Genomic DNA, 19,790 nt, shown 5'->3' with positions numbered 1-19,790 from the left:
GTTCTATGGGGCGTAATGGGTACCTGACTAATCATTTCGCTGAGAGGAAGTTCCCAATTCACGCTTACGGATTCTTGAGTCCTAAGGCGTTCTCTGTGTACAGAATTTCATACGATGAATAAATTTATAGTATCGCTCATCGGTTGATGTCGACCAAAAAACTATGGCTTTCCCCTTACAATGAGAATATGTATGTATAGTATCTGATTATTGTAATGAATCATGATTCTATATATTTATTATTAACATGCATACATGCGTGTAAATGAACTAATTAACATTTCAATGTCCCAAATTGAATAGGAAGCATTGGGTGCTACTTGCAATCCAAGTGGAAACAAAAACAGTGTACTGGATTAACTCTCGCAAAGGCAAACCCTCTGACAGTATAGTAAAGATGATAACTGAGTAAGTTTATAACCTTCAATAATGTCATTTGTTATTGTATGACTTGAGCCATATATATGTAAATAATAATGACACGTGTGTATATTTATGAATTAGTGTTTTTGAACCAAAAATAAGATTATGTCCACATGGGAAATATGAAAGCAACACAAATCCCAATTTTATCACGCCATTAGTAAGTGTATTCTTAATAATTACTCGTATCATTTAATTTATGTTTATGCGAGAGGTAGATTATCTAATTCAGCTAATTTGTGTGTGATTTATATAATAGTCTCCTAAAGCACTAGACAACAAACAATGCGCCTTTTATGTTTTTTAGTCCATGTGGGAGGTTATCAACGGAAATTATTCTACCATTCCGCTTCGGGTTAGTGTGATTTAAAAACTATTTCAGACGTAAATTGAGTTCAATTCTGTATACTTCCATGTATTCTGTCTATTTTGATTTTGTATATTTGAATTGTAGTTTCTATTAGTACTCAACAAAGCCCCGAAATATTCGCCAAATGACATCACCCAGTTGAGAAATAATTTGCTCATGCTTTATGTACGTGTGTATATATAGAGCCGTTGTGTGTTGGCTTCTTTTGTTTTTTTTTTGGAAGTTGTGTACTGGCTTATGATCATCCTGTTTGTACTTTTTAAAGTGGGTTTAATTTATCATGGGTGGTAATATTTTGATGCAGGATTGAATTTTGCGCAGTACACGATTCTTTGGAATGCTATTTTTCAAAGAATTCTTGAAAAAAATAGCATTTTTGACCCCTAAAATTTCTTTGAAAAAATAGCATTTCAAAGAAATTTGCTAGAACAAGCTAATTTTTTTTAAAAAAAAATAATAATTAAAAACGATATCAGTTAAAAACAACCCGTTGTAAAGAATTATTTGACAACAGTTTTATTTAGATAAATAACCGTTGACATATTTTCCCTTCCATTCAAAACGTCAAAAATATAAGATAACGAACGATAACCGTTGTCGAATTCAAAACTTTTACAACGGTTTATTTAAGTCGAACCGTTGTCGAAGTTTCATCAACAAAAATAGATAATGTTTACATACCGTTGTCAATAGATAAATATAACAACGGTTTTGCATGCAATAAAACCGTTGTTAAATTTTGACATTCAATTAAATAAGATAACGAAAGGAACCGTTATAGATAATATTTAACAACGGTTAACCGTTGTCAATAGTAAACTACGACAACGGATTTGAAACCTTTATTAAGATTTAATAACGGTTTCTTAAAAGTATACCCGTTGCCATAAACATATTTAACAACATTTTTATAACGGTTCTTGAGTTGTGATAACGGTATTATAGATCCGTTATTGATGTTATATAACGGTCACGTGTTTTTACAACCGTGGTATATATTTAACAACCGTCGTTGCATTAATGGTTTCGTGTTTCTATTTAAAAACGATAATTGCATTATCTGACCGTTATTGATGGACTTATTTGGCGTAGTGAATTTGTGTTCTAATGGGGAGAAAGATGAAAAACAACATCTCATTTCCACCATTGAAGGATGATTTGGGTTATGTTTTCAGATACTGGAGATGTGAATTTTGATGTGTTAGGGAGGGAAAGGGGCTTTGTGTTCATGTTTGGTATTGTAGAAATGAGTAAGGAAAAGAAGGGATCCGTTGTTTTGAGGTGTAGCAGGGGCTCCCACGAGCTGGGTAGGGGTCGAGTGAGATTGGCAGCAAGGAAATTTTCTTCAACAGCGAGCTCGCCATAGCTGGGTTCAGCTCCCACGAGCAATATAGTAGCTCCCGTGAGCTCGTCTCAGGTCCCACGAGCTGGGCTGCAGGGATTCTTCTCTTCTTGCTTTTGGCTCCAACTCCCACGAGTTGAGGCCAACTCGTGGGGACTCTTCCCTAGCTCGTCAAATATTCCTTTCTCAAACTTCCTAGCATGTGATTACGCTCAATAGGCTCGTGTAGCCTAGGCATATGCTTCCCCACACTTGATTTTTGCATACTATACACTTCAAACACTATTAGTCACCCTCCCTCGCTTGCTCTCAAAAAATTAATTAATTAATGCATGCAAAATTATACTAAATGCATGTGTAGATATTCATGGTTATTGGGGTCTCCACCAAACCAAGAAATGTCAATTAACGAATTCAAATAAAATATCAATGGTACTCAAAGCTCGTAAGAGTTGGTCAAATTCTAGGGAGTGGGGCACAAATAGACATAGATAGCACCACAAGAATATTGAAATGAATGATCCCATGTAATAGACCAAAAAAGCATGTCAAGAATACCATGACAATAATTATAGAAAACATGATAGATGGAAGGGACATAAGACGAAGGATTGCTCAACATTTCATCCAACTCGTCCACTAAATAGGTAAAATCACCACACTCAAGGCAAGTACTTTCATTATCATTCAAGGTGGTCTCAATGGCTTCTATTTGGGTTTCCCACAGCTCATCAGCTTCCTCATCCCAACGAGGACCACTATCAATGGGGTTGTCGTAATAAGGCTCACCAAGTCCAACACATTTGTCTCCCTCCAACATGACATCCTCAAAGGGTGAGTTTTCAATCAAGCTCACATCCATCTCTCTCTCCATTTCCCCATTTACATCAAATTCCGTGGAAGGTGGTTTCATTGTCACACAAGAGGGGTGAGATAATGGGGTCAAAGCATTGATTTCAAAATCAAAAATGTACTCCTCCTGATCATCATCAATATCCTCATCTATAACTCCATCTTCCTAAGGAGGGGCCAATTTTCTCACATAATAGGAATGTTCAATGTCATTGGTAGGCGACTTATCCTCACAAATCTCATTCGCATCGTAGTTTCCTCAATAAACTTTTGAATTGTGGTTTTTATTATGTCGAAGATAGCCTCTTTTGTACTCTTAAATGTGTCATGAACGGCTTCCATCAAACATTTGGTGGTCATGAACTCAACAAATTCCCAAAATTCCTCACAACTCATCTCACAAATCCTACCACCACTCAAGTGAAATGCTAAGTTGCGGGTTTTAAGGTTCATTACATCATAAGCAACACAACATGCTTCCCAATTTAAAAGAGCAAAACCATGATGTCAAGCATAAGTTATGTAATCTTCAAATCTTCCAATATACTTATCAAAAGACTCATTTTCAAATTGGTATAAAGTGAATTTAAACATGTTGAAAATATGGATTAAGTCAAAAACAAGAATTAAATTTCTCAAGGAACCAAGATCCCTCAAGAAAAAGCACAAGTAAAACTAGACAAAAGAATGATTCAAATACACAACACCGTCCCCGGCAAAAGGCGCCATTATGATGTGTCGTTAAACCATCAAATAATATTTGTATCTCAACTAACAAACATAGCAAGTAAGTAGAGGTTGAACCCAGAGGACATGGGTATTTAAATTGCTCAATTTATTTTAGTTATGCTAAGGTGTCACGATTGATTGATTGGTAAAGTGAATGGAGCCACTAACAACTACTTGCAACAAATGTAAACAAATGAAAAGTAAAGCTAGTTAATAAAAGTAGAGATGTAAGCAAATGATTAAAAGTACTAGGGTATCATGGGATCATAGGGAAACATGGTAAAATCACATAAATGAGTTACATAAACGGTTAGAGTGGTGTTTGAATCGAGTTGATTTATGTCTTATAATTCCTAGGGTGACTTAGATCTTAGAGTCGAGTTGATTTATAGCTTACGACACCTATAACGACTTGGATGTCCCTATTCCACTATATGCATGGTTTAACAATCCTTGAGTTGATTTATGTTTTACAAGTCTTGTTAAAGAGATAGAGAATCATGCTAGGTTGTCAATCAAGCATTTCATTAAACATAAGATGTGCATAAGTTGAAAACACATCAAGCAATCATTCATATGAACTCATTAAGTAAAGATCTTAACCCATAACTACTTCCCTAATCCCTCACTAAGCTTAGCTAGAAGACTGCTCACAAAACATCATGCTCTTCATGTCAACAATGATGTAAAATATCATAACATAAATAAACATGATGATTAAGCAAGGAAATAAACAATGGTTTAACAAGTAAATAAAGGGATTAAGAAAGTTACCAACTTGGAAAGTAGAGATGAACATAAAAAAATAGGAAGACTTGAATAAAGATGAAGACTTATCCGCAATTATCAATTATATACCCAAGAGATCCAAATGTAAATAACTTGAGATGAACACAGGAAAATGGAAGAACTATTGAAGAAATCGTTGACTAATGATGAAGAGTTGTCAATTCTCCAATTGAAACCCAATAATTCTTCAAATACAAAGCTAGATCTCAGATTTTTTGAGAAATAATTAAGAAAAGATTAAAGTGCAATTATGGAAAGATTAAAGACTAATCTACTCCTAATCTAATATAAGGGAGCTTTCCTCCTAATGAGGCTTACTTTGCTTCTAAATACAAAAGGGGTATATATAGTACGTTTGTTTTAGGGTTAATTAAGGGTTTAAATGAAGGTTATGCTCATTAGATGAATCCATTGAATTGCAAGAGCTGAGCTTGTTCGTGGGAGCTAAGCTCTGAATAATCAATTCTGCCAGCCAGCTAGGGCGAGCTGAGCTCAGCTTGGGCTAGGCGGTGCTCGGATTGTAAAACGGACGTCATTTTCTCATCCGGACTCCTATTGGAGTGATTGAAAAAGCGTAAACCACTTGATTTTTCAACGTTGTTTCATCTTTCATATTTTCAGAGCTAAACAAGCAATTCTTGGTTTGGGCGTGGTTGCCTCCCAACTCGCGGGAGCTGGCTAGGACTTGTGGGGTTTCTCTTCATTGACCAAATGCTTGCTTTATTGACTAAGGCCTTTAGTCTTGGTCTCCTCTCCGATGCTTGGTTGTTAGATGCGATCAATTTAGCTCCGTAATGCACCATTTACGCAAGGCTAATGCTCTCCTCTTACAAAGGCACCAAACCTCCTAGAATTTACATAATAGGAAGCTAAAGACAAGAAACGACCCTAATAATCAAATAAAATTATATGAAACGAGGCTAGTTAAGGGATCAAATATGCGTAAATATGAGTCACATCATCGACAAAACCGTATGCGCCCTACAACCTCACACCTACACCTCCCAACGAGCGACGTGCAATAAGGTGGTAGATCATTCGAAAAACACCGTTACGACACGGGTCGGATGTTAAGCAAAATTTTCATCCAAAACTGAACGAGTAATGTATCAAGAGTGAAAATCTATAAGAAAGTATTACGAGGGCATGATGCTCATTTTTATTTTCCATAAGATAAATTTTTTTGGTAAAGCAGAATTCCTCGATCACCCCAGAAGCCGAGATTGACCGAGGAGGCCTATGGGGAGAAAAAAAGAAGAAATGAAAAACTTCTGTTTTCAAACCCATCTCCGCTAATCAAAATACGAGGTGAGATGTGCAAAACCGTAGACGATTGCAAGCTTATATATTGGAAAAAGCCATAGAAGGAGTAAATGCACTCCACCCCCACCGAATCCCCTGAGGAATCGGAGGGCAATACGTGTACGAAAAAGCGGGAGAAACGGCTAATTCAAAGTTCAATACAATTTCAATATGAAAAGCCCGAATAAAAGGGAAACCACAACTACATCCGACAAACTAGCCGACCACACAAAGGAAAGGCTACATACACACAACCTCAAGGTAAAGATATAAAGGAAGCGCCCAGAAGAGTAGGTCCGAGCCTGTCTACCAAAGGGTCCAGGGGACCTGTTGCCCTGACCAAAGGTCCTTGTGACATGCCGACCTCATGTTCGAGAAGAGATCCATCCTCTAATGCGGAAGTGGAGGATCAACCCAGCGTTTCGTGTCAGACCACCTATTTCAGATGTTTCTTCAACTTCGCCCTATTCCTCCGAACCAGCATCACAGCCACGCTACAGCGATTCAGAGAAGACCTGATGAAAGCCACTATCAGGTGCCTAAGAAGCAAACTGACCTTAAGGCGGCGAAAAATGAACTGTAATCAATGAACCTCCCTCTCAAAGACGTTGCACGTCAAATTGAGGCTAGACAACGATGCCTTAAGCTCCGCAACAGTCGCCGAAGACAATTCGCGAGGAGACAGGGATCAGCTCAGCATACTGACTGTGGACAACAAAGAACTGTTCAACAAGCACGGACATGAGCCGCCAACGGACCGAGTGACGACAACGTCACTCTCGGAACCAATCGACATCAGTAAAATGAAGGGATAAATGTATACTTTAGGGAGTCCCAAAGAGAGAGCCTCCCAGAAAACGAAGTGAAATAATCCTTTTATATGTATATGGCACGTGACGAGAGAATAAGTAACACTGTTTCTATCTCACAAAGAAAAGGGGTGAAAGTACAAAGAGTGCGGAAGAAGCTACTCGCTCCCTAATACAAAAGTACGTCTACTACATACAATGACAAAATTCCTACACTAGGGGCCCAGCAAGGCCGGCGCTCCAACCGCATTGAAAAGGGAAACCTGAATCTCGGCGAACATCACATCTTCTACATCGAAGTCTTCATTCTTAGTCGTCTCAGATAGGATCCGCTTAGCCTCACCCTGCACCACGACCGACCGCCGATCTCCAAAGAGAACTCCCCAGAATGCCTTCCTTACTGGGTTACGAGCTTCTCCTTGCGGACTCCGAACCCAGAGAAGAGCATCCAAAACCAGCTGCAACTTGCGGTTCACAGGCTCCGAAGTCGCCTTACCTTCCTCTGATTCAGCCACAAGTGCACACACTAGAGACGTGACCGACTCCTCCGATCTGGCTGGTCGCCTACTCCCGGGCACAGTGCTTGTTCTTGATGACGACATCAGGAGAACTGCACGCTTAAAGCTCCCAAAAACCTTATTGAGTGAAAAGCGGATATAAATTTCAAAAGAAATCAACATGTGAACTCACTTATCAGAGGCATTGATAAAGGAAAAAGTGTGAGGAGTAAGTGGACCGTCCCAAGCCGCCACATGGTGCAATATAATTTGAAACGACAAGGCTCCCACGAACTCGCCTAAATGCCAGGGCCGTGTTAACCGGTGATACAAAGGGAATAAACACTCGAGTGCCTAGCTCAAACACCATTCTGTTTGGGCCAAATTGATGGGGCACGCCGATTCCACCCGATCCGCATGCTAATTGACGGGTCAAATGGATCCAAATGACATCAGGTCAGACGTAAGGTACACATCCTTCCTCACATAAATATCTTCCCTTGGATTCCTTCCAAGGGAAGGCACGTATATAGAGACAAAAGATCCTTATATGGAAAGACTACGACGTTCAGTCAATCAATCACAACAACAAAAACTTGATTCTCTTTCTAGAAGTAAGACTACCTAAAGCTTCTAAGAGAGGGACCGGAATCGAGCCTCATGCCAAAGGTCCACGATATACATCTGAGGATACCATACTGACTTGGGCATTGGAGAGGGACCCCTCGGGACACCCCTCCCCCCTCCCCCGCCGCGGCCATGTGTATTATGTTTCCCGGAAAAGCTCGATGCAGAGATACACCATCTCATCCAACATCCGAAAGGAGCGCGATGACCCGACCCAAATTTGGGCAACGCTAACTTAATTGTTTTCAACCCGAAACACAACTAATATAAGGTGATGCATGTTACCTATTAATTAGAAATCTAATTTGAATTAGAAATTTGAGTGACCATATATTAATATAAAATGTATTATCTAAATGCAACTAACTACATGAGCTATCTATACTATACCAAATGAGATGAGCTAATCTATATGACCTAATTAGACTATTATAATGCATGATATTCGGTTTAAAAGAGAGCTAATTTTAATTAACTCCTAATACTTGTAATCAAACCTCTCCAAACCTAATCAAACACTATTGCTAGTGCAAAATATAGGAATAACTAAATGTGAATGCAAATGTAAGATGAAAACTAGAATGGAAGATAATCTAAAGTATATTACAATGAAAATTATAACATGAGATATAGAAAAAGGAAGAGAAGTATCATACAAATGTCCATAGCATAGATGCTAACCAAGCCACCAATCACCAATGGATCACTATCTCCAAACTCATCCTCATAAGAGTGATCATGTCTTTCATTCCCCCCTCCTTGGTTTCCTTGGTTAGGGAACAAGTACTCCGGTTATGCCCAAGAGGGCATAGGCCCATTGTGATCAATGTACCCTTGCTGCGCCATCTAATAATATGGGGGATGCATCATCCCCATCAAGGTTTCTATAGTCGATGGCGACCTTAGGTCGGGATCAGTGTACGGTTCATAATAATGAGGGTAAGGAGGTACGGTCACATAAGAGGGTTGTTCACCCTGTTGAAATGGTAAATAGCTCATATTGGACATATGGTGCGTAGGGGGTTGTGGTTCAGGTTGCGGTTTCGGCTCCTCCTGATCATTATCATTATCATCCCCATCTTATTGTAGGATCACAAAAAACATCGATTGGAAGGAGGTAGTTAGGCATTGGTGAATAAGAACTCAACCGCAGCTAGATAGGAGGTACGTTCCAATTAGATAGAACAAAAGAGGAACATCCTTTTGTGTACCACACCACGTTCCCCGAATCATGGTAATTACACCATTTGTGGTGTCGGAAAATGGTCTTCTCATCAATTAAAGTATCCCCAGGGAAAATCCCATACCTTCCATTGTCATTGAAGCCGGGGCATAAGATATTGGCTAACCTCTTCACTAATCCACCCTTCACGAATGTTTTGACTCGCGCGCTCCCTCGGCCCAAACTATATAGTCGGGTAATCATCTCAAGAGTCGGGTTAAATTTATAGTTCTCTAGCTCTTGGACGTTCAAATAGGACTCGAGGAAATCCAAGTCGACTTGATTACCGTTGTGCGTCTTAAATTCACCATAAACCCCGGTATCGGCAATGAACCTATGACAAGCTCTAATTATGGGATGATGGATGTGGAAGGCATGACAATGCTTGAATGATGTGCACTCCCTCCCGAAAATTGCACTCCAAAGGTAGGTAATGTTGAACTCAACCGGTTTCTAAAGCTTAGTGGTTGAGACCTCGAGACCAAACATCTCGGCAAAGTGACCGAGAGTAATTTTATGGGTTTCCTTGCAAAAGAGTAATTGGATACCAAGTCCCCGGGTTCGATGCTTATGCACGGTGAGACTACACAAAAATTCCAAGGTGAGTCTAATGTAACTATATTGTTCCATGAAGAACATCGCCTCAACTCCCATTCCAACAATGAACTCCTCGGTTTGGGTCTGTATGCCGAGTATCTCAACCACTACTCGGTCGATAAATTGAGTGGGTTTGTAGTTCATACCTAGAAAATCCTTAAAGTGTTTTTAATGATCATTTCTAATAAACGCGGCCTCTGGGAATGCGTCTAGTTGTTCGATAGCCGGTACCATATCCTCCTCCCAATGGCGCGAATCCGGTGGAGCATTTGAGCCTCCGCCTATTTGTCTTTTTGGCCCTTTTCCTTTCTCAAGAGCCTCTCTTTTGCTCCTAGTAAACATTTATTTACCAAAAATTGACTCAAGGAAAAACTACCCCAAAGACTTGTCTCGAATCCTCAAAGAAATGAACCTAAAAGCTTCAAAATAGCCTTAGAACCAATGTATAGACAATGAATCGAAGTTTTAAGACAAAAAACAAGCTCGAGAATCGAAACATTGTTCTTAGATTTTTGAGAAATATGTGATTTCGGAGGTTGATTTTGAGCGATTTCGATGGTTTTGAATGTTGGATAATGGGTTATAAGTGTTGGAGTAGGTGTCCTCCACAAAAGTACGTCTACATAATAAATCTCATTAAAGGAATATATCCGAAATATATATTATTTATACTCGTCAGCTGATCAACGTATATCGGTAACGATTGGCCAACTAGGGTTTGACGTTACTGTGTAGGACGGCGGTGTTCAGCTGATCCCTTTCGGTCACATCTAAAGGAACGAGCCCCAAAAAAATTTAATTCTTTGTATTTGATACAGTTTAATTAGTCCCTTGAATTTATTGACTAAAAGTTAGTCGGATGAGTTTTAATAGAGAGATCAAATTTAGAACTCGTGCCATCTGAGGTTATTATTCAATTATGCGATAGTTGATTAATAAAATTGTTATATGAGACATATTTTAGTAACTAAATGTTAATTTACTAAAATTGTACATATTATATGCATGTAAGTGTACATGTGTATATTAGGAGTGTTATTAGACAAAATAGTTGGAAAACACTTAAACATGTAACATGATTCAGTGGGTGATTTACATATATTTGTAAGACAAATATAAGAATCTAAATGGACTCATTTTCTATAGAGAAAACCGGTCACAAGGGTCGGAGAAGCAAAATGATTACTTCTCTTTTTACTTTTGCTCTTCCACATCCTTTACTCTCCTAATTTACTTGTTGTCTTACCTATGTGCGTGATGATTATAAGCATGCTAACTTGTGCACTCCACCTTTCCTCTCTCACCTATTCCCACGGCACATACACACCTCATATGAGTACTTTTTGTTTTCTCAATTTTTCTTACTCGTAATTTTGTTACAACATCTCTCTAAAAACAAAAAATAATAATAATATTAGAAGTTCTTACTAATAGTTGGTAATATAAAATGTAATATTCAAAAATAATATTACTAAGTCTTAGTAATACAAAATCTTAATATTTACTAAGAGTTAGTAGAATTAAAATTTATAGTCAAGGCTAGTATTTGAAGTACCTAGTTAATACTTCTCATACTAATTGGAGGCAAGTTTTTCGGTGCAATATGAAGGAGGTCTTCTACTTTGGAGACTTAGACGGTTGGAGGATCTTTCACTTAAAAATGCAGCTCAAGAAAAACAACAACAATGGTTGTTGTGTTCATAAGCCATTTTATCAATGTAAGAAAATCGGTTTCCCTCACTTTCAGCTTAATATTTGAATGCATGATAACCAGATCATTAGATCACTAAATTAATGTAGTTTAGAAACTAATTAGAGGTGTCTAATTATGGATCTAGGACTTTCATGTGGTATCAGAGCTTTGTATTTCATGCATTTTTATTTAAGCACTTAAAACCGAGTTACACGATAACTTGATAAATATCGAAATTTTTTTGTTAATAATGGTTGGCACGAAATTTTTGAATTTTCATGTATACCTACTGACTTCAAAATGTTTGTTGTTAAATTTGGTTAGATTTGAAATTTAATTGCTATTTTTTTATCATATTTCGATTAAAAACCGAGTCAAAATGCCGTATTTTGGTTAAATGTTCACTAAAAATAGTTTCATGTTAAATCTTGCCATTAACTTTTAATATAATCCCACACGCATATTTTACATAGTGTGAGTAAAATCTCAAAATTTGTTTTGGTGGTTTTGTAATACCACATATTTCTAAGTATAGAGTACTCGGTCAAGTGGGTGGTACTCGAACAACTGTGACATCGGGTGTTCTGAGTCAGGCTTCTGACTTAGGTGCACTCGACTGAGTTAGGTGGTTTTCGGTCGAGTATGACGTACTCGGTCGAGTATGTATGGTACTCGACTGAGTGCCCAGTCAGGTATGTTTTATCGCGCAGTTTTGATTAAAATGATTAGAGGAATATATAATACGTGTTAAGCAGGTTCTAAATCATTTTCAAAAAACTCAACGATGCTCTAAACCTCCTCTAATCATAATCATCATCTCCAAGCAAGGGTTGATCGATCGTGAGTCCTTGTATCTCTTTTTCCGTGTCGATATCGTTGGTAAGTCTCTAGCATTTTCCTAATCACCATATGGTTGTCATTAGGGGTTTATGAAAACCCTATATTGGGTTAATTTGGGGGTAGAGATTGATTGTGAGAGTTTGTGATTAGTATTGTTTAATTACCATTGTTGTAGGTGACGATGTGGTACTCGGTGTGCATTTGTACGATTGGCTATAGAATAACGGACTGCGAAAAGGTTGAGTTTCCCTACCCAGTTGCCTATGTAATTGATTATAGGTGGTGTGGTCGCATGATTATTATTATTGTGATGTGGTTGTGGCATAATTGGTTTCTGGTTACTGATTGTGGAGCCATTTTCGGGAGATGATTCCAACCCCATGTTCGCCTTTTGTGGCTCCCGTCACAAGAGGGATGTGCACATTAATGATCTAGATTCACTCGTTGTGATGAGCGGGGCTTAGGTGGTACGGCTGCGGTCCCCACTGACGGTGTAGGTTAACTGTTGCGATGGGTAACCTAACAGGATACATGCCTTGGTGTGTAGTCGGTTACTGGTTACTTCGAGTTTCGAGGATTGTATGGTTACAGATTGTTGGGATTGATCTTGTTTGGTTGCCTTACTTATATTGGTTATGCAGTTGACTAACCCTGTTTAATGTTTTCAAAACTATGGTGATCCATTTGAGGGAATGGTGAGCAGTGAGTCAAGCAGGTTCTTATTTTGAGTGTGCGTGGAATTTGGTTGGGTCGATAGCGAGAAGATGGTCAGTTCCAGCTTCGGCTAAGTCTTTAGCTTCCGCTGAGTCGTTATACTTTTAGTTCTTTCGGTTGTGGAGATTTGTATGTACCTCATATCTTAGTTATTCTAAACTTGTTCCATTATGGTAACTGTGATGCTTACTACCTCGGGAAACCGAGATGGTAGCACCTTTATATGCTAAGGTGGTCCTTGGTAAGGCACTTTGGTATGTGGGGGTGCTACAAAGTCGTATCGGAGTGGCGATTTTGGGAGAGGTTGTCTGGAGCTACCGCAAAGGTTTGGGAGACGTCCTAAGACCGCACTATGGCCCTTACAAGTTCGAGCTGGTCACTACGGGTTGTGTTAAGGGTATCGTTGTATATGTGTTTGTGTATATGTGCACGTTCATAGAAGGTGAAGTATCATGATGTGGAAACATATTGAATTTAAGTGAAGGATATAGCATGTTATTGTGGCATGCTTATATGAAATAAAGTTTTTATTTTCACATATGGGATATGAGATACGTGTTATTTGGTGGGAAGTATGGGTATGAATTGGTGAAACTGGTGATGCAAGTTGTGAAGGAAATCGGATTTGTGAAGTAACACGACATTGACATGCATATTGAATGTTGTGTTTAATTGACATGTTAGAATGATAAAAGCTCATCTACTAAACTGGTTTTAGAAGTATTGAGTTGCTATTGTTTGCATTATTGATGTTTAAGTTGTTTGGGTAAGAAAGATTGATTTGTAAGAAGTTCGATTTTAGAAGGGCTGTCTTTAAATGGTCATAAGTAGAGTTCTTTGAATGATATTGATGTCATTCCAATTAGAGGTAATAGCTTGTTCCCTTACGATTCTAACGGCAGGTCACACGCCAAAAATGACCAATAAATGAGGGAGATATGACTTTTTTACGAAAAGTGTATGCTGTTGAGAATTTCGCAGGGTACTTGAGTGAGTACTCGACCGAGTACGCGGTACTCGACAGAAAATCACTCGCACTCGATCGAGTGCGGTGTTTGTGATTATGCAGTAGCTTTTAGAATGTGGCCACTCGACCGAGTGAGTCACACTTGACCGAGTTCCCCTGGTATTCAGCCGAGTTCATTTTATGTGATATGTAGGTCAGCTTCTGGAGTGTGAGCACTCGGCCGAGTAGTTAGAGAACTCGACCGAGTAGCTTGTACTCTACCGAGTGTCTAAGGGTACTCGGCCAAGTGACCTCTATCATGGACCTAAACTTATCTTTTGACATATTTGGATGTCATATTGACTTTACTAGCGTTGTTTTGTTTCTGAATGTGTTGCCATACGTGTATTTTGGTCTTAATGCATGAGGTATACGGATTTGGTAAAGTGGGAACATCATGTTGTGGTTAGTATGGGTTGTGAGGAAGATGCTTGGTCATGGGTGATTGTGGCGGATAGAAGTGAAGTCGATAAGTTTTTTGAGGCAAGGAGCATGTTTTGTGAGATATGGTGAGTGATATAGTCGCTAGCTTGAGTAATGCAGTGGTAAGTGTGTATGGTTAAGAAGTAATGTAAGTTTGAGGAATATGAGAATAGAAAGGGTTGAAATGAGAGACGTGTATTGTGGTATATTGGGGTATGTAGGGATTTAATGAAGGGAGATGGTTATGACTATGTTGGCTAAGGATATATGAGATAGGATGTTGTTATAGAAGAATGAAAAAGAATAGTGCTTTGCGAGCTTGGATCGATTTATGCCGCAACATGGATTTGTGTATAGTGGTTGTGTTTGCAAATTTGGATTACCAAGTGGCCGACCTAGTGTGTGTAAGTTCTTTGGGAAGGTAACGGTCTGAGAAGAATTTTTGGTTTTTGGAGATGTTTAGGAAAGGTGTAATTGATTAAAGAGTAATCATTGGTAGTTTGGACTTCTGTTAGGAAATGAGTGTGAGTAGAATGTTATGAGAGATTAATGATAAGAGTGAATGAGAAGTTATGGGTACAAATAAAAGGGGATTTGACTTCTGAAAGTATTGCCAAGATAACTGAACAAAAGAGCTAGGTAGTAGGAGCAATGAGTGAGGTGTTGATTGGCGATGTCGCGTGTAATGAGATAAGAAGGATAGAAGGAAGTAGAGTGATAGTTCACGAGCGTTATGGGACATGAAGGTAAAGAATCATCGAGACAAAGAGTACTAATATGAGGATGTGAGTTAAAGGATATATAGATAAGATACGTGAGACGTCATGTTAGTCGTGAGTTTTGAAGAACTAAAGGAATGAGAATCTGATAGAGTAATTACATGGTATGACACCTTGGTGGCAAGCTAGGTGACGAGGTAATCGAGGATAAAATTAGTATGGATGTTGAGGTAATTTTTTTGATAGGATTAATAGAGTTGCTATAAGAATTGGTATGCATGGTTGCGAGGGAGTATCGGATGTTGATGTAGAAGGCGTTTGCTAGAAGTGGAGCATTAGTAATATGGTCACATCGGTCAGGAGATGGTAATTATGTGAATTTGAGAATGTGTTATGAATGGCATCTGAGTTTAATCTGGTGTTAGCTATATACTTTATCACTCGGTAACTTGCGTGACCTGGAATGGGTGGTTATACTTGAATGTGTATTTATGATGTATGTAAGTGATCGTGTGAAGTTTCAACCTCATGAGTAGTAGTATATATTATATTAATATGGTTGTTATCTTATTATTCCGTGTAATGTGATGTGTATTTTGTTCCAGTTAGACGATATTGAAAAAAGATAATGGGTGGTTGGATGAGTCGTGAGATGATCGTTGTGTCGGGACTCTGTTTATTATAAATGTGGTTGTTGTGTTCCGGGTAGCGATCTGGGCACGGTACTCCTTGTTGCGATGCACGTACTTTTGCGTTGCGGTGTAGTTTTTGGTGGCGGTGTTGTGATGCCGTCATGAGTTGTGGTGGGGTAGGCGGGATACTTATGAGATGAACTTCTGAATGTATATGTTAGTCTAGTATGGTCATATAGATTGTTTTTCTGTTTTCTACTGTTTCATGTGATTTTCGGCTTGTGGGTGAGACTAGAGTATAATACGGAAGAGAGTTGCACATGTGGTCGTTGTTGTCATAATTACAGTGATATCTTATTGGTGAAACATAGTTGTGAGAGGTTGTTGGAGTACTTTCGATCTTATGTTAGATAAGGCATTTGTTAACATAGTTGTGGCAAGTAATTGGTGGAGCATGTGTGTACCGAGCTGAAAGCTGCAGGTGGTTCATAATCTTTATTGGGGTTGTAAGTATGGAGTGTTGGGAATTAGTATCAAGTTAGTTATGGACGAGTTTGGCGACAGTAAAAAGGGAAATTTACGGACCTAGTAGGTGTGTAACAATTTATGGATCGTGGGTGAAGTTGTGGGGATAGGTGCGTGAATAGAGAAGAATGTGGTCGTGCGGTAGTGTTGAAGAGTTGAGATAGTGATTATGCTGGGGATTTCATGGTAACCATTACGTGGTGTGCGGAATGATTAGGCGTATGGAAGACTGATAGAGAGAGAGAGAAAAAAAAAAGAGAGAGAGAGAGAGAAAGAGAGAGGGGGGGGGAGAGAGAGAGCCTTAGATATGGGACTAGTTATCGGTGTAGAGGTTATGGTCGGTTGTCAGTAACATGAGATGGTGATAATGGGAAGGAGTAGCTAAAGATCTAGTACTGGTTGGTTACGAGGATGTAACACTTATCTTAAGAGGAGTAAGATACGATAAAGAGAGCTTGATGGTTATGCGTGTTGTGATATATTTTGAAGTGTTGAGTCTTGGTGTGGAATAAAGGCTGGACTTGTGGTTGATGTTATTCATAGTAAAGGTGGTGCTTGTAGTACTATGTAGTTTATATGTATGATTATGGAGTAAGTTGCAGGTGAGTATGGTTGCGATAGTAGGTTTTGGGTGGTGACGTTTATGAGTGTGAGTAAACATCGAGGACGAAGTTCATTTTAAGGGTGGCAGAATGTAACCAATCTTTTGGTAGTCGTGCTCGCTTAGTGGATTGTACTTGTATTGGATTTGCTAGTGAGTGGTATAAAGTAAGACACAGTTGGCAACACTTATGTTGTTGGTATTCGATAGTATTATGGAGTTAGTTGGGCTATTCTTTGGTTGATATTATGTTGTGAGCTGCGTTGTTGAGATAGGCGTTGTTGGGTGAGTTAGCATTGAGGATGGAGGATGACAGTTGATTGGTGTTGGTTGGCGGGGTGGTATGTGTGCATGCTATGCAGGTATGGGTGTAAATTTCGAGGATGAACTTCGTTTTTAAGGATAGAAGACTGTAGTACCACAGATTTCTGAGTATAGAGTACTCGATCGAGTAGGTGGTACTCAAACGAGTGTGACATCAGGTTTTCTAAGTCAGACTTCTGACATAGGTGCACTCGACCAAGTTAGGTGGTACTCGGTCGAGTATGACATACTCGGTCGAGTGTGACGTACTCGGTCGAGTATGTCTGGTACTCGACCGAGTTCCCGGTCTCGTATGTTTTATCGCGCGGTTTTGATTAAAATGATAGAGGAATATATAATACGTGTTAAGCAGTTTCCAAATCATTTTAAAACTCAACGATGCTCTAAACCTGCTCTAATCATCTTCATCATCTCCTAGCAAGGGTTGACCGATTATGAGTCCTTGTGTCTCCTTTTTCGTGTCGATTCCCTCGGTAAGTCTCTAGCGTTTTCTTAATCAGTATATGGCTGTCATTAGGGGTTTATGCAAACCCTAGATTGGGTTAATTTAGGGTATAGATTGATTGTGATAGTTTGTGATTAGTATTATTTGTTTACCATTGTTGTAGGTGATGATGTGGTACTCGTTGTGCATTTGTAGTACTGGCTGGAGTATAACGGATTGCAAAAAGGTTGTGTTTCCCTACACAAATGCCTATGTAATTGATTATAGTTAGTGTGGTTGCATGATTATTATTATTGTGATGTGGTTGTGGCATGATTGGTTTCTGGTTACTGATTATGGAGCCATTTTTGGGAGGTAGTTCCAACCTCATGTTCGCCTCATGTGGCTCTCGTCACAAGAGGGATGTGCATATTAATGATCTGGGTTCGCTCGTTGCGATGAACGGGGCTTAGGTGGTACGGCTACGGTCGCCATTGGTGATGTGGGTTACCTATTGCGATGGGTAACCTGGCAGGGCTAAACACCTCAGTGTTTAGTCGGTTACTGGTTAGTTAGAGTTTGGAGGATTGTGTGGTTACAGATTCTTGGCATTGATCTTGTTTGGTTGGTTTACTTATATTGGTTATGCAGTTGATTGCCCCGTTTAATGTTTTCAAAACTGTGGTGATCCATTTGGGGGAATGGTGAGCAGTGAGTCTAACAGGTTCTTATTTTGAGCATGCGTGGTAGTCGGATGGGTCGATAGCGAGATGATGATCAGTTCCAGCTTCCGCTGAGTCGTTATACTTTTTCTTTCGGTTTTGGTGATTTGTATGTACCTCAAAGGTTAGTTGTTTTATACTTTTTTCATTATGGTAAATGTGATGCTTACTACCTTGGGAAACCGGGATGGTAGCACCTCTATATGCTTAGGTGGTCCTTGGTAAGGCACTTTGCAATATGGGGGTGTTACGGGTTTTGGATGTTTATTGATTTTATATGATAAAACTCAATAAAAGGGTGTTTATATTGGTTAAATATAAAAAATGAAATTTTTGGGATATGAGAAATTTATATACATTCACATATATGTTTTGCTTACTGAAAGTAAACTTTAATAAATTAATTTTTTTAATTTTGAAGGTTTATTGGTTTTTATATGATAAAAACTGATAAATGGTGATTGTATTTTTCTCAAATTTTGATCAAAATTTTTGGGTGATTTTCAGTTAAATTTTGTGTTCTTGGAAATGTTCTAGAATGTACGAAAAAATTGTACTTCAAATTTTATGATGGTTATATTTATTTGGATTTAATTCGTAAATGTTAGGATAAAGGCGATAATAAAATAGCACATATAATCAAATCAAGCTAATTAATTTTCAACAAATTAGTGGGGACTAATTCTTGAGTTCTAAATAATTTTAGATAATTATCTTCAGCTTAAATATGATTTAAGTGTTGATTATCGATTCTTATATGCTAAAAATCGATGAATTACATAAAACCGAGCTAGATAACCATGATTGTTTAGTGTGGCGATTTGTTATTTTTTTTTATTACATTTCAACTAGTAGATAATTGTTATATTATTATGAATGTGATTCATTTATTTATTGCAAGTATTTTGAACCTAACATGGCCTAGTTTATTTAATCAGTTTACCCCTAATGAAATGGGAAATTGACTGGTGTGTAATAATTACGATTTCGTATCGCCGGTTTGTAATTATAATAGATTCATTTTTATTAGATCAAATGTATAATAGGATATTGCTATGTATTCATTTTGTAAAATTTGTAATTTATTATTACGAAGATCGGCGCATTCCTAAAGACGCTGCCAGTCGGAAGAAGTTCCGTTGAAGTCCGGAGGTGTCCTTTTTAGAAGGCGTTCCAATGAAGATTCAAGGGACCAAGGAGTTGGTTTTCGAATTTGTAATAATATAGGTAATTAGAATAGCTAGATGGCCATACTAGGAATTTATGTTTTATTTGTTTATACATGTTTGCATTCATGCCAAATCTCCACATTAAGAATTTTATTTCCGCATCATGAATTTTTCCTCTATTGTCAATTTACAGTTGTCTGAGATTCACCGATTTAATTCACTTAAAGGCGGATGATACCTAATTGAAAAGATCTCTCACATGACTAAAAATTGAGAATAGTCGTACCAATTAGTAACATCTATGAATCCCTTGTTCATTAATGGGCGCGCTCGCCCAAGCGAGGTGTTCCATTTTTACCTTGGGTAAGGAGGGTGATAAGGGTTGTCACATGCCAAAGTTGGTTGGACTTAACGGGATATAAAGCTGGTCTTGCGTTCC

The sequence above is a fragment of the Silene latifolia genome, chromosome Y (genome assembly GCF_048544455.1).
Source record: "Silene latifolia isolate original U9 population chromosome Y, ASM4854445v1, whole genome shotgun sequence".
NCBI lineage: Eukaryota > Viridiplantae > Streptophyta > Magnoliopsida > Caryophyllales > Caryophyllaceae > Silene > Silene latifolia.
Note: the sequence above shows the minus strand (reverse complement) of the source record.